The sequence below is a fragment of the Muntiacus reevesi genome, chromosome 7 (genome assembly GCF_963930625.1).
Source record: "Muntiacus reevesi chromosome 7, mMunRee1.1, whole genome shotgun sequence".
Classification (NCBI taxonomy): Eukaryota; Metazoa; Chordata; class Mammalia; order Artiodactyla; family Cervidae; genus Muntiacus; species Muntiacus reevesi.
In genome coordinates, this window is record NC_089255.1 from 56272790 (window position 1) to 56287069 (window position 14280).

The 14280-nt window shown below is 41.4% G+C and overlaps 1 protein-coding gene across 3 annotated transcripts in view; it reads right to left on the reverse strand.

Moving 5' to 3' along the window:
* MAPK6 (mitogen-activated protein kinase 6) overlaps positions 1 to 10219 on the reverse strand; it is a 32503-nt gene extending 22284 nt beyond the window's left edge. The window contains exon 1 of one of the 3 annotated variants that reach the window (XM_065941896.1): positions 10067 to 10219. The gene's annotated coding sequence lies outside the window, so the exon portion shown is untranslated. Of the gene's footprint in view, positions 1 to 9193; positions 9214 to 9399; positions 9539 to 10066 lie in introns of those variants that run through there. The other 2 variants (XM_065941897.1, XM_065941898.1) reach the window with 2 other exon arrangements.
* Positions 10220 to 14280: the final 4061 nt, after the last annotated feature.

The window sequence follows — 14280 nt, forward strand, 5'->3', positions numbered from 1 at the left end:
TCTTAAGGTTTGTAGTGTTAGTGAAGTAGTTTATATTATTCAAAACAGATTGTGAAAATAAAACTGTGAAAAATAGACTGAAAAAAATAAAAAGGCTCAGGGGTCATCTTTTTTTTTTTTTTTTAATTTTTCAGTGGGTTTTGTCATACACTGATATGAATCAGCCATAGAGTTACACATATTCCCCATCCCGATCCCCCCTCCCACCTCCCTCTCCACCCGATTCCTCTGGGTCTTCCCAGTGCGCCAGGCCCGAGCACTTGACTCATGCATCCCACCTGGGCTGGTGATCTGTTTCACCATAGATAATATACATGCTGTTCTTTCGAAACATCCTACCCTCACCTTCTCCCACAGAGTTCAAAAGTCTGTTCTGTACTTCTGTGTCTCTTTTTCTGTCTTGCATATAGGGTTATCGTTACCATCTTTCTAAATTCCATATATATGTGTTAGTATGCTGTAACGTTCTTTATCTTTCTGGCTTACTTCACTCTGTATAATGGACTCCAGTTTCATCCATCTCATTAGAACTGATTCAAATGAATTCTTTTTAATAGCTGAGTAATATTCCACGGTGTATGTGTACCACAGCTTCTTTATCCATTCATCTGCTGATGGCCATCTAGGTTGCTTCCATGTCCTGGCTATTATAAACAGTGCTGCGATGGTGTCATCCTTAAACGCTTTCTCCCTTTTTGGTCATCTCTCATTGCTGTATGTGTTGTTTTAGTCAAAGTCGTGTTTGACTCCTTTGTGACCCCATGGAGTGGCCTGCCAGGCTCCTCTGTCCATGGAGTTTTCGAGGCAAGAATACTGGAGTGGGTTGCTACTTCCTTCCGCAGGGGACCTTCCTGACCAAGGGATTAAATCCACACCTCCTGCATTGGCAGGTGTATTCTTCAGCACTTAGCCACCTGGGAAGTTCCTTTTTGGTCGTTTACTTAATAACATCCCATCAAGGGGAGTGAAGGGAAAGAATAAGAAAAAACTAAATAATAATCACCAATTATAAGTAATGATTCATTCTGCTAGGCAGTTTTTGTGTATTTTTACATCAATAATAATACAAACTAATACATTAGCATTTAAATACCACAGATTCAAATGGCAACCCACTCCAGTACTCTTGCCTGGAAAATCCCATGGACCGAGGAGCCTAGTAGGCTAGAGTCCATGGGGTCGCAAAGAGTTGGACACGACTGAGCGACTTCACTTCACTTCACCTCACCACAGATTCACTGACACTTTCAAAGAAGATAAAAATTTACCATGTTACTCAAGACAAAGACACATATTTTATTATTTTTTCCCACATATTTTAATTGAAATAATTTTGAGAGGCTCTACTTTATAACTTAAAAGTAGACAGTTTTTAAGAATTTAAAAACTATACTATGGAATACAGTTCAAAAAGTTCTAACTTGAGTTGTTTAAAGAACATTATCTGGTACATATCTATCTTACTTTATCAGCTTTTATAAAAGCAATTAATGAAAAAATTTGTATTATAAAGGAAGTCACAGCACTGAACATGAGAATAGATTTTTTAAAAAATATAGAACAGCAGCAAGCATAAGAATGTATTATGTGTGAAGCATACTATTCTTACACTAAATCCTCCTAACAACACTGCAAAATGGGTCCTGAGATTTTTAGAGAATTTAAATAATGCATTAAAAGTCACACACACTGAGAGCCAGAATTTGAACCTCAGGTTTCAGTTCAAAGCCCATGATCTTCTTTCTAATAGTAATGTAATTTACTGACAAGTACACTACACCTTCCTTCCCAACCCTAGTATGTTTCCTATAGACAGGACATTCTTCCATATAACCAGAACACAATCATCAAAATCAGAAAATTGATACTGGCAGAATATTACCATCTAATACTCAGATCCCACTTAAGTTTTTGCAACTGTAGCAATAATGTTCAGAGAGCTAAAAAACTCAGGTCAGAATCATGTTACAATGACTACAATGCAGTCTTTAACATACTTTTTCCCTTCAGAAATTTAAGGGAGCCAAACATTTTATAGGTGCACAAAAATTTACTGAGCACTTGGCATGTGTCAAGCAGTGTTCTATGGCACAGTGGAGAGTAACACAATTAAGGTTCTTCTGCTTCCAAACAGTTTACACTCTAATGAGGAAAGACTAACAAGTAAGTATAACTTCAGGTTTGGCCAAGTGCTCTGATGGAGTGGCTCGGAAATGGCCATCTAAGATGCTGAAACCCGAATAGTAAGACGGAAGCAGCACTACTGAGAGATGGGAAAAGAGGGTCCCAAACAGAGGAGAAAGCAAATACAATCTAGATCAGGATGTAACTTGCAGTTTTGGAGGAAAAGAAGCCAGTGTACTGATGGTGTCCTTAGTAAAGGAAGCAGGGACTGATGTGAACACGAAGCATGATTCTGAATTTTATAACTAAGAAAGCTATTGAAGAATTTTAGGCAGACAACTGGCATGGTTGCACTTCCATGTTTCAAAGATAATTCCAGCTACTGGGAGGAGAATGCACTGAAGAAGATGGTTAAGTGAAATCAGATACCAATTAAAAGCTATTTCAGCAGGCCACATGAGATAATGGTGACTGAGACCAGACTGGTAGAAATGAGGACGAAAAAGAGGACAACCCAAATATTTTGGAGACCAAGAAAACCTGGTGATGGATCAGGTATAGTGGATAAAGGAAAACGTAAGCTTTAAGCATTACTCCTAGGTGCCAATTACTGAGATGGGGGCAACTGGAATAACACTATAAGAGAACGAGTTCTATTTTGGACACATTAAGTCTATTCAGGTGAGATATTTAAACCATAAACATATATTTGATAATTATTCACATGTAGGTAATAACTGAATGAAACCATCTATGTAAAGAACTAAGAGAAGGGGAAGACAGTCCAGGACCAACCTATGTGCTTAGTCCCTCAGTCACGTCCAACTCTGCGACCCCACAGACTGTAGCCCACCTGGCTTCTCTGTCCATGGGGTTTCTCCAGACAAGAATACTGGAGTGGTTTGCCATGCCCTCCTCCAGGGGATCTTCCCAACCCAGGAATCGAACTTGGTTTTCCTACACTGCAGGTGGATTCTTTACCAGCTGAGCTACCAGGGAAGCCCGGGCCAACCTCTAGGATATGCCATTATTTAGAGGCAGGAGAGGAGAGAGAAGGCTGTAAAAAAAGTACGACAAGGTGTGAGGTAGGAGGAAAACAAAAATATGTGTCCCATAAACTAAGAGAACCAGGTGAATAGGCAGGAAACTGTTAACAATACTGAATGCTGCTATAAGATCCTTTAGGATGGATGTGGTAAATGGTATTGCTGGTAACCTTGACTAGAGTACTTTCAGTGGTGAGATGGTGACAGAAGTCTGGAGTTGAAGAACAAAGCAAAGTGGAGCGAGAACACAAAGACAGTTCTTGAAAATATGCTTGAAAGTGGACTAGAGAAATGAGGCAATAGCTATAAGAGAAAAATGTGGAATCAGGAGAGGGTTTGTAAGAGATTTCTACTCTATATCTACACTGCCCAGTACAGAAGCCAACAGCTACACATGGATACCAAGCAAGTAAAATACAATTAGCGTGACTAAGGAACTGATAATTTCCGTTTAAATAGTCAAATGTGGCTAGTGGCTACTATATAGTATACCTCTATAGCACATTTGTATATCAGTACAGATACCGGGTTCAATCCCTAGGTCAAGAAGATCCCCCGGAGAAAGGAATGGCTACCCACTGCAGTATTCTTGCCTAGATAATTCCAAGAACAGAGGAGCCTCGAGAGCTACAGTCCATGGGGTTGTAAAGAGTTGGACTAGCACTTTTACTTTTCACTTTTTCAAAGACAGTCCAATACAAGGGGCAAAATTCATGAGGCAGGCAAGAGACAAGTCCTTAAGAAGTCAAGAGAATGGGACGCCCCTGGTGGTCCAGTGGTTAAGACTTCACTTTCTAATGCAGGGGTGATGGTTCGATCCCTGGTCAGGGAGCTATGATCCCACATATCTCTTGGCCAGAAAACCAAAATGTGAAACAGAAGCAATATTGTAGCAAGTTCAAGTTTAAAAATGGTTCACATTAAAAAAATCTTACAAAAAAGATCAAGAGAAGGAATTCAGAGCACAAGTGGAGGAATGTACTAAGGATATACATGAATGAAGCAAGGCATGAAGTGATATAATTGGGGGGAACCAACAAGACTTAAAATCAGAATCTTAAACATAAAACTAAATACAGGCTGTAAGAAGCTGAGAACAAGGGAAAGGGAAGGTAATTCAAATTTACCAAGTGTCCATTAAGTGCCAGGCATTTTCTAAGTGGGGGATTCCTTGGTGGCTCAGCAGTAAAGAATAACCTACAAAGCAAGAGAAGTGGGAGATGTGGGTTTGATCTCTGGGTCAGGAAGCTCCCCTGGAGAAGGAAATGGCAACTCACTCCAGTATTCTTGACCGGAAAATTCCATGAACAGAGGAGAATGGAGGGCTACCAGTCTATGGGTTCACAAAGAATCGGACATGACTGAGTACACACACATATTTTCTAAGTAGAAAACTATTTCTGTTACTCAGAACCACCACCTTTTATGTCTCATGTTACAAACAAGAGCACTTTGCTCCAAGAGATAAAGCAAGTTCACCGAAATCATGCATATAGTCAGTGTCAAGATTTGGACACAGGTCACTCTGACTTACTCTAGGGTTAGAATTTTCCCACTGCATAAGGGGGAAGGTTAAGAACCACTCAATGTTTCAACACCTGGAAATAACACAACAAAAGGCAGATCAATCTGGCAGCTATCGACGAATGCCAAAAAATCTGGCGATACTACACTAGAGGTGAAAACTGTCCCCTCAATGCTATCCATAAGATAATTAAGGAACATTTACTTAACAGGTTATTTATTTTAAATATTTACTTACTTGGCCAAACCAGGTCTTAGTTATAGCCTTTGGCTATGCCACTAAGTTGTGGCAAGCATACTCTTAGTTAGGATATGTGGGATCTCATCCCTGACTAGGGATTAAATCCAGGCCCCGGCATTGGGAGTGTGGAGTCTCAGCTACTAGACCACCAGGGAAGTCCCTAACAGGTTATTTTTAATATTTTTAAATCCAAGTGATTGAGACAAATGGGGAAATAGATATTCTTGCAGCTTAGATTACCTACACTATTGAACACAGGAGTATATCAGAAAATTGGCATTGCTAAATTAATACCTAGGCATTTAGACTAAACTAATACCTAGGCATTTTAGGGATGTAGGTAGTTAGGAACCTACCATCACTCCAATTTGTAAATTAAGAGGAAATTATTATATTAAACCTAAGTGAAGTGAAGTTGCTCAGTCCTGTCCGACTTTGTTGCAACCTCATGGACTGTTGCCTCCAAGGCTCATCCATCCATGGGATTTTCCAGGCAAGAATACTGGAGTGGGTTGCCATTTCCTTCTCCAGGGGATCTTTCCAACCCAGGGATCGAACCCAGGTCTTCCACATTGCAGGCAGACTCTTGACGGTCTGAGCCATCAGGGAATCCCAAATTAAGCCTAATCAGTTATTAAATTATAGCTTAAATAATTTTAAACTTAATCTGGGCAAAGATCATCTAAATATGTGCTGTCCAATACAGTAGCCACTAACTTCAGGCAGCCAAGAATAAATTAATTAGAAATGCATATAATTAAAAATTCAGTTCCTTGGGTACACTAGCCACCTGTCAAATGCTCAACTGTCATGTGGCTGGTGATTATCTCATGGACAGCACAGAGTAAAATACTAATACTTCTATCATCACAGAAAGTTCTACTGGACAGTGATTAGATTCTCAATCTTTCTTTTGACGTTTTTTAGGAGAATCAATGGAAAGAGCAACTCAGAAGACCTGAGTTTTCCAAATCAGTCACTAACCAGCAGAGCAACTTATGTATGCATCACTTAGCAGTGTTTCCAGAAGTGAACATACGTTTGAATCACTTGAGAATCTAGTTAAACTGTAGCTTCTAAATAAGTCTTGAGATGGGGGTCAGGATTCTGCATTTAACTCCCAAATGATGCTAATACTACTGGTCCAGAAATCACCCTGTACCAAGAGTTTAGATCACTCTGGGCCTCAGTTTCTTGAGTAGTCAAAAAGATAAAATGTCCATGACTCCTCCGTAAAAACTAACATTTTATAGTTTTATGGTTGTACAGAATTAAATGCACATAAATTTCTCACATTCTGAAGAGACAGTCTTTTTCCTGAAATAAATTTTTTCCCCTATGAAAAAGACATCAAATTTAAATGAAAATCAATGGGAAAATGTTATTTGCTACAATCTCTGTATACCTTTTCAGAAATGGATTTAAAAGGTGGACATGTTATGTAAGATAAACCTTTTAAAAAGTATCAAAGGGGATACACTACACTTTCCAAATATTCAGTTCAGAAGGAAAAAAAACACTGGTGGACTCTACCCATGCCACTATTACTTTAAAGGCATCAGTTCCACATGAAAAGCAACTCCCAAGGGCGAGGGGGGGGTGGGGGGAGTAACTACAATAACATTTTTGTTTTTGTAAAGTCTCAATCAGGATTCTTAGCAATAAAACCAACCAAAATCTCCGTATCTCTAGCAGGCTATAGAGTAATGTTAACAGCCCACAAAATAGGCTGAAGGAGCTGACAGTGGGAAGCCAACAATGCTACAAAGAATTTACTATTGAAGCATCTTCTATTTTAACAGGGGCCCTAAAGTAACACAGAATTCAAGTGGGCAATGCAAACACAGAACTGAATAGCAACAGGGAGGCTCATCATCATTTCATAAGTCAATACCTCATAGAAGGGAGACAGACTAACACAACCAGTTTGTTTATAAATTCTGAATTAAGCATGACAGGTAATTACCTACATTCTTAAAACACACACACACACACACACACACACACACACACACACATTGGAAATACACGTTCAACCTCTAAAAAGGCTTTGAAAGTCTTTAATACTTTCATACTTGTACTTTTATATTTCCTTTAGTAGGAAGTATATTTTAAAGTTTGAATTAAACTTTACTAAAGTTCCCCTATATAAATCATGCAATGTTCTTCCAAAATCTCTCCAAAGATTTAATTCACATTAATACACTTTACTGCCCACAAAACCATTCAAATAAACACTGAGAAGATAAATAGTACATACAAAGAAAAATATGAGAGTGGCGAGTTTTTCTTCTCACTTTTAAAACATATTGTTATTCTCAATCCTTTTTTTTCTCAATCTTATTTTAGGTCAACCTGCTAAACAATGGCTTTCTACAATCAGTCAAAATATTTTATTACCAAATTTCAATGTAAATCCTAAATTTGGAACTGTACAATCAGCTTATCTAAGAAAAGGACTGATGAAAAAATAGTGCCTGTAACAATACCTATTTTAACTTTTAAATTATTATATATTATAGTCTATTAAATTAATAAAGATTAGAAAAAAGGAGAAAGCACTATATATAATTCCACCAGAGTGAAATGCTCATGTTCAGAGCTGTATCTGATTAAACACTACTGTACTTTTACAACACAAACTAATTTCTAGATAGTATAAAGTTAACTTTTACATTACCAATGAAAACAAAGAGGTTAATTTCTATCTATAGCATAAAAGTACTATCTGTAAAAAATCCATAAGAAACCTCTCTCATCAATAGCCAAGGAACTGCTGTGGGATTGGCCAAAAAGTTCGCTCCAGTTTTCACCTAACATTTTACAGGAAAACCCAAACGTACTTTTTGGCCAACCCATAGGATCAAATATTTCATTGCCCCAACTGACTAGCAATTAATTTTACCTTTCTTTTCAACAAATGTTAACAAATTCCACCTGCAGGATATATGATATCCCTTTAAAATGCAATTTCAGAAGCCATTACTTTTTTAGAGAATCTGTAGCTCCTCTGTGTGAGAGAGAATTATAATGTAGACAGGAGCATTTTAGCCTATCATTAAAAAAAAAAAATACAGTGTATAAAAAAAAAAAAAGGGCCACGTAGCAGTCCGTGGGCAGGATGAGTCATCACCCAACTCAAAACTTGCAGCACTTAGAAGCTTCCTCCTACCAGACCCCATCCCCTTCAGCAATGTACCCTGAGTCAGCAAACCTTACTATTTTCTCAGTTATGAATTCTCACGATGTTTAAACGAACTTATGCAAAATGCTGTAACACTTTTAGTACTAACATTTGTCATTAGAACATGTACTTTTTCTATCGCAAAATTAACTGATCTTCAAATCAATCGTCTCTGGATTCCTTCTTAGTCACAGAAAAATAGCAAACATTTTTAATCCTCTTTTGCAAATAACTGAATTACAAAATATGGTCATAGATAAAGGTTTTTATAAATAATCCTCCATTTCCCAGAGCTCTTTTTCTAACAGTAATTCTTAGGTGATTAAAACACGTCCTGCTCAAATCTGGTATATTTCCTAGACGACTGCGATTCTTCAATTTAGGACACCAATAAGCAATTTTACAAGTTTCACAAGGGAATTCTTACTCAGTGATGCAGCACATATATGTGAAAGGACTCTGCTCTTTGGCACATAGCAAGCCCTTCCTAAACATGTCTGAACTACTATCCATTCAAGAAATGTAAAGTCTCTGCCACCGATTAGCAAGTATATTTCAAACATAAATATCTGACATTCTAAGAAGAAACTCTAGAGGCAATTTCCTTTCAGGGCCCAGTCCTGTTTGATCCCTTCAATCTTCTAATTAGACTACTCTTTCCATTTCAGTTCCCCAACGTTCAAGAGAGAGGATGCGTCCAATCAGAGCTTTAAAAAACAAGGCTAGACGACTCAAACAATCGGAAAAGTACTCTGAAGCTGTTATTGCTCTATTTTGTCCCCTGTTAATTTTTCTTTCCCCTGATAAATCATCTTCTATCTGTTAAAAAAAAAAAAAGTTAATACTCAAACTGACTTTGGAGGGCATTTTTAGCGATGAAGGAAAAGAACACGAATTGTGCTGCAAATGCAGCACACAAATGTCCTCACGTTAGTGGACCTTTCCCAATGAGCGAGCAAAGGTAGAAATAAAAAGGAAAGGAATCGATAAGATCCTGCTTCGGAGCGCTCCCACCTAACACCTGAACCAGTCTTACCTATCAAGGAACAAAAAGCGGCTAAAAAAAATCCTTACTTTTCAACGAACCTCACCAAGTTAGAGAAAAATGCACCGAGAAGCGAGGCAGCCCTTTTTCAGGGGGTTTTCAGACAAAACAAGTTTTCATCTGGGGACTTTCACGGACCACCACCGCTGCGCGTCCCGGACGCAGCTCAGACAAGGCTGTAGTAGACAGAGGGGGAAGAAATTAGGAATTCCGATTTGGAGGAGTTTTTCTGTACCTCCTTAGCGGCCAGATTCAACTCGGGCAGAGGACTTCGGGGCTCCGCGCCGAGTCTAGTGAGCGGCGCGCTACGCAATGTGCCGAGTGCACTGGGAGACTTTGCCCGGCCGGAGTCAGCTGAGGCCGAGTCACCGGAGTGGGATGGGGGAGGAGACGCGGGAGCATTTCGAAAGGCGGCGTGCCAGGAAGGCTAGACTCCGCGCCACCTCACGCTGCTGGGGCGGGCCGCCCCTCCCGGCCGCCGCCCCGCGTCAGCCCGCCGCCGGCCGGGCCGGGTTTCGAACCTGCGGAGTCAGACGTAGACGACCGGGAGGAAGCGGGCAAGCCGGGCTCGAGGCCGGCGGGCGCTGCCCGGCCCGGCACCCCGGCCCGCGAGGGGCGTGCCGGGTGGGAGGGGCGCGCCGGCCGCTCTGCCGGCCCCACGCGGGGACCCCGGCCCGCCGCCGCCGGCCCGCGTGAGAACGCGCCGGCCAGGCCCGAGAGAGCGAGCCGGCGGGCGGGCCGAGGGCGGGCGGGAGACCGAACAAAAGCGCCTTTGTTGAGCGACGGCCGCCGGAGGGTCACACACAATGGAGGAGAGAGCCGGCTCAGCCGCCGGGCCCGCCGCGGCGCCCTCCTGAGCCGCCCCGCCGGCGCGCCCCGCACACGCACACACATATACCCACCGGACTTCTCCGACTCATCGAGGGAGTGCGGGGCCCACGGACAGCCCCCAGTGTCGGCTCAGGTCTCCGGCTGTGCTGGCGGCAGCGGCGTCTCCGAGGCTCTCGCTTTGCCGCAGTCGCCGCCATGTAACCCCGACCCGCGAGAGAGGGCGAGGAAGAGGGGGCGGGGCTCCGGAGCCACGCCCCTGTACGTCACAGGCTCACTCCACGGGTTCCCCCGCCCCCGCCCGGCCCAGCGCGCCGGCACGCGCCGGAATTTCCAACGCCCGTGACTGGGCTCCGCGCGACGCGGGGGCGGCAAGAGAGGCACGCGGGCTTGTCCCCCGCCTCCGGTTGGATGCGCTGGGCTGGGCTAGGGAGCTGGCGAGGAGGTGAACAGACAGCCATTCTTCGCTCTGCTACTTGCCCCAGTGTTAGAGCACATAGTGACCAAACTGTGAGCGTTTACTGCGCACCTACTACGTGCATGGGACTGGACGACCTAGAGGAACAGGACTTACCCATCCCCTGGGAATTAGGAAGCTGGACCGAAGATGGATGGGCTAGAAGGCAACAGCCAAGAAACAAGGCAAACGCGTTAAAGGTTAAGTGCTAAGGCAGGTTTCTAAATGGGGTTGCCACCGCTGACCTTTCAGCTAAATAAGGAGCCCGTGAAACCAGAGGAGGTGGGGGGCGGGGGTGGCTGTTCCTGCGGAGGGAACAGAATGAGCAAAGACATGGAGGAGGGAAGCACCTGGCTTGTTGCAGGAACTGGGACTAAGCCAGTCTGAGGGAAGCATAGAATTTGGACTAGAGTGTACAGTGAGATAAGTGGGAAATGTAGATTGGTACCTTCTTGGGCCCACTAGGACAAAAAGCAAGCTTATTTATTATTTATTTATTTTAGTATGGCTGATTGAATCCAGGAAGCCTTCCAGTATTTATGTGAAATGTAGTAGGTATTTATTAAATTAGAGACGCAGGTCAACATATTTTTTTTCAGTGACCGAATCACCATTCCTGGTGAGAACCAAACGTTTGGCAACCCTTTATCCATTATTATGCACATCCTCAAGCTTCAAGCTGGAGGCAAACACCACTTCAAAGCTCACATACTAGCTTGAAGTTAAGTTGAGTGGGATCGAGTATGAATGGTTTATATTTTTTTATATTTAAAATAATACCATCTGAATAGCAGGTGTGAAGAGGACACAGTGAGTAGATAAAACTAAGAAAAAGGGAAGGGTTGTCCTAACCACAGGATTTCTTATTTGTGAATGCCGCTTTTCTGCAACAAGAGCTCCTTCTCTTGGACCACTATACATCCCTGCTCTGCCTTCTCGAGCTCCCCTGAAATTCATAAGACACCTTTCCTCCCGCATCCATCGGTGTTTGAACACCAGGAGGAGAGGGTTGAGAATAAATAAGAAGCACTGTGCTTTCCCTTAGGGATCTTATAATGTGTCAAAGACCACCGAAATAACCTGTTGATCAAGCAAAGCCAAATTTGTTGACAGAGTTTTAGTAGCATCTTAGAGAAGGAGGTCAAGGATAGGATAGCTTCAGAGAATTAGGGTTAAAAACAGGTCTTTCAATGAAAGCATGTTTGAGATAGGACTACATTTTATGATATAATATTTGAACTACAAGGAGATCAAACCAATTAATCCTAAAGGAAACCAACTCTGAATATTCATTGGAAGGACTAATGCTAAAACTGAAACTCCAGTACTTTGGTCACCTGATTCGAAGAACTGACTCATTAGAAAAGACCCTGAGGCTGGGAAACATTGAAGGCAGGAGGAGAAAGGGGTGACAGAGGGTGAGATGGTTGGATGGCATCACCAACTCAGTGGACATGAGTTTGAACAAACTCCTGGAAATGGTGAAGGACAGGGAAATCTGGCATGCTGCAGCCCGTGGGGTTGCAAAGAGTCAGACACGACTGAGTGACTGAACAACAAACAACAAATCTTTGGATTAGTAGACATAGGGAAGAGTTTTGAAGCAAACCTTAAAAAGTCAAGTTATTTGATAAACCCAAGAGTAATCTTATGGAGGAGGGTCTGTTTACCTTGATGAAGGCTAGGTCTCTTTGTTGTTCGGTTAAATGGACTTTGAGGAAGGTCTTGAAACTGTATTAGTTATTTGCAACTTCATCTTTTTGGGCAGAAATTTCTTGAAATTAAAATCATGTTTAAGCATATGTTGGGGTTGTAGCATCATTAATATAGTCAGTTTTAGTTCTTTATTGTGTGGCTGTAAAGAGTTTAAGTTCTCAGTAGTTTTTCAAACTGCCATACATAGTGGATTTCGGTGGATTAAGATCTGCATTTTTTTCCTAATGAAATAGAAAAAACTAGAGAGCATAACCTGTAACAAAGGGTGAAAACATTGTTTTGTGAAACTTGTGTTTTGATTATGTATCTTAGTCCAACAAATCTAAAATGTCATCAATATGACACCAATATTTTATGTAGTATTAAGAAAGCAAAAACCATCGAAATAATGATACTCTATTGCTATATCCTAATCTCAGAGATATTAAAATAGAGGAAGTACTTCTTAGAATTGATGAACTAATTGTAGGGCATCTGTAAAAATGCTAATTGGATCACAGTAGCACTTTCCTGATGGTTCAACTGGTAAAGAATCTACCTGCAACGCAGGAGACCCAGGTTCGATCCTTAGGTTGGGAAGATCGCCTGGAGAAGGGAAGGGCTACCCACTCCAGTATTCTGGCCTGGAGAATTCCATGGACTGTATAGTCCCTGGGGTCCCAAAGAATCAGACACGACTGAGTGAATTACATTTAGTGCTACTTATTGCTCACTATTGCTTTGAGCTGTGTTATTGCTACGAGTTTGAAAGCTACCGTTGTAGTGGAAGAATGTAGGAAAGAAGCAGGTAAGTCCACCATAAGGCAACTTGAAATGAGGGCTTCCTGAGCAGAAATGCAAAGTACCTGCTCTTATTAGAAGGAACAAATGATAAGGTCTGGAGATAGCAGAAAGCTTTCAACCCGAAGACAGAGCGTTTGAGCTGGGCTTGATTCCATCAGGAAAGTATGAGGAAAAAAGACATTTCAAGATGGGAGGGCAGAATGTACAAAAGCATGAATGTGCTGGACACACTTTGGAAAAAAGTCTGACAGGACTGGGGAAATGAAGGCAAGTTAGTACCCAATTGAGAAGGCCTTGACTGGATGCCAGAACTTTTGGATTTATGCTAAAGGCAGAATGAGAGGAATTTAGATAATTCAACTAGTATTTAAGAATGGTAATTCTGGAATGAATGGAAAGGGTAGATTAGGTGAACAAGAAGTTGGCAACAGGAAGAAGGCAGAAGGATTCATCTACATTGTTTTCTGCCATGCATCCAGTCTGTCTTACTCTGGTGACAATACTCTGATGTCCCTTAAGGAGCCATTCTTTCTGTGTAAGTCAGAATTCTTTTTGTTACAGTGACAGAAAACCCAATTCAAACTGTGTTTTAAGCATGAGAGAAGGAGGGCGGGGATGGAAGAGAGAGGAAATGTATTTCTACTGGGCATAGAAAGGGGATGTTAATACAAGTGATACTTGAAGCCAAATCAACTAGCCTTGATGAAGGGAAAGTCGTGAGTCACCCAGGTGGGTCCCATTTTTCCTGTTTGAGTTTAGATTCCCTCATTAGGCTACTTGTTTGATCTTTTTCCAATTCACTTACTATCTTCCTGTGAAAATAAACTGTCAGTATCTTGATTTTAAAGATGGAGGGTAAGGCAGATTTTAGAAATATAGACCACTAAAGTTGATGCCAATTCCTGGAAATTTTCTAATGTAAATCATTAAACATATGTTAGGGGAAATGTAACAGTTCATAAGAGTCATCATAGATTCTTTTCAAGTAAATAATGACAAAAGAAATACCACTTCCTTTCTTGATAGGATTATTACATTATTAAACATCAGGTAGTGTAGTCTTGGTCATCTCAAAAAGTCAAAGCACTTTTTTGGATAAGATTGAGAAATATGGGTTTAGATAATTGTAGAAAAAGTTTGATTCAGAGTGCTAATTACTGGAGAGACATTACTCTTGAGGCTTCTAATCTCAAGAAAAGCAATACAGATTTGTCCTCCTTTGTCAAGACTTGGGCAATATTTTTATCAATGTTTTGAGTTAAGATTTGAGGAAGATACAGAATATGATGACATAAGAGTTACTCAAAATCAGTTTTTTAAAAAAGATGACAT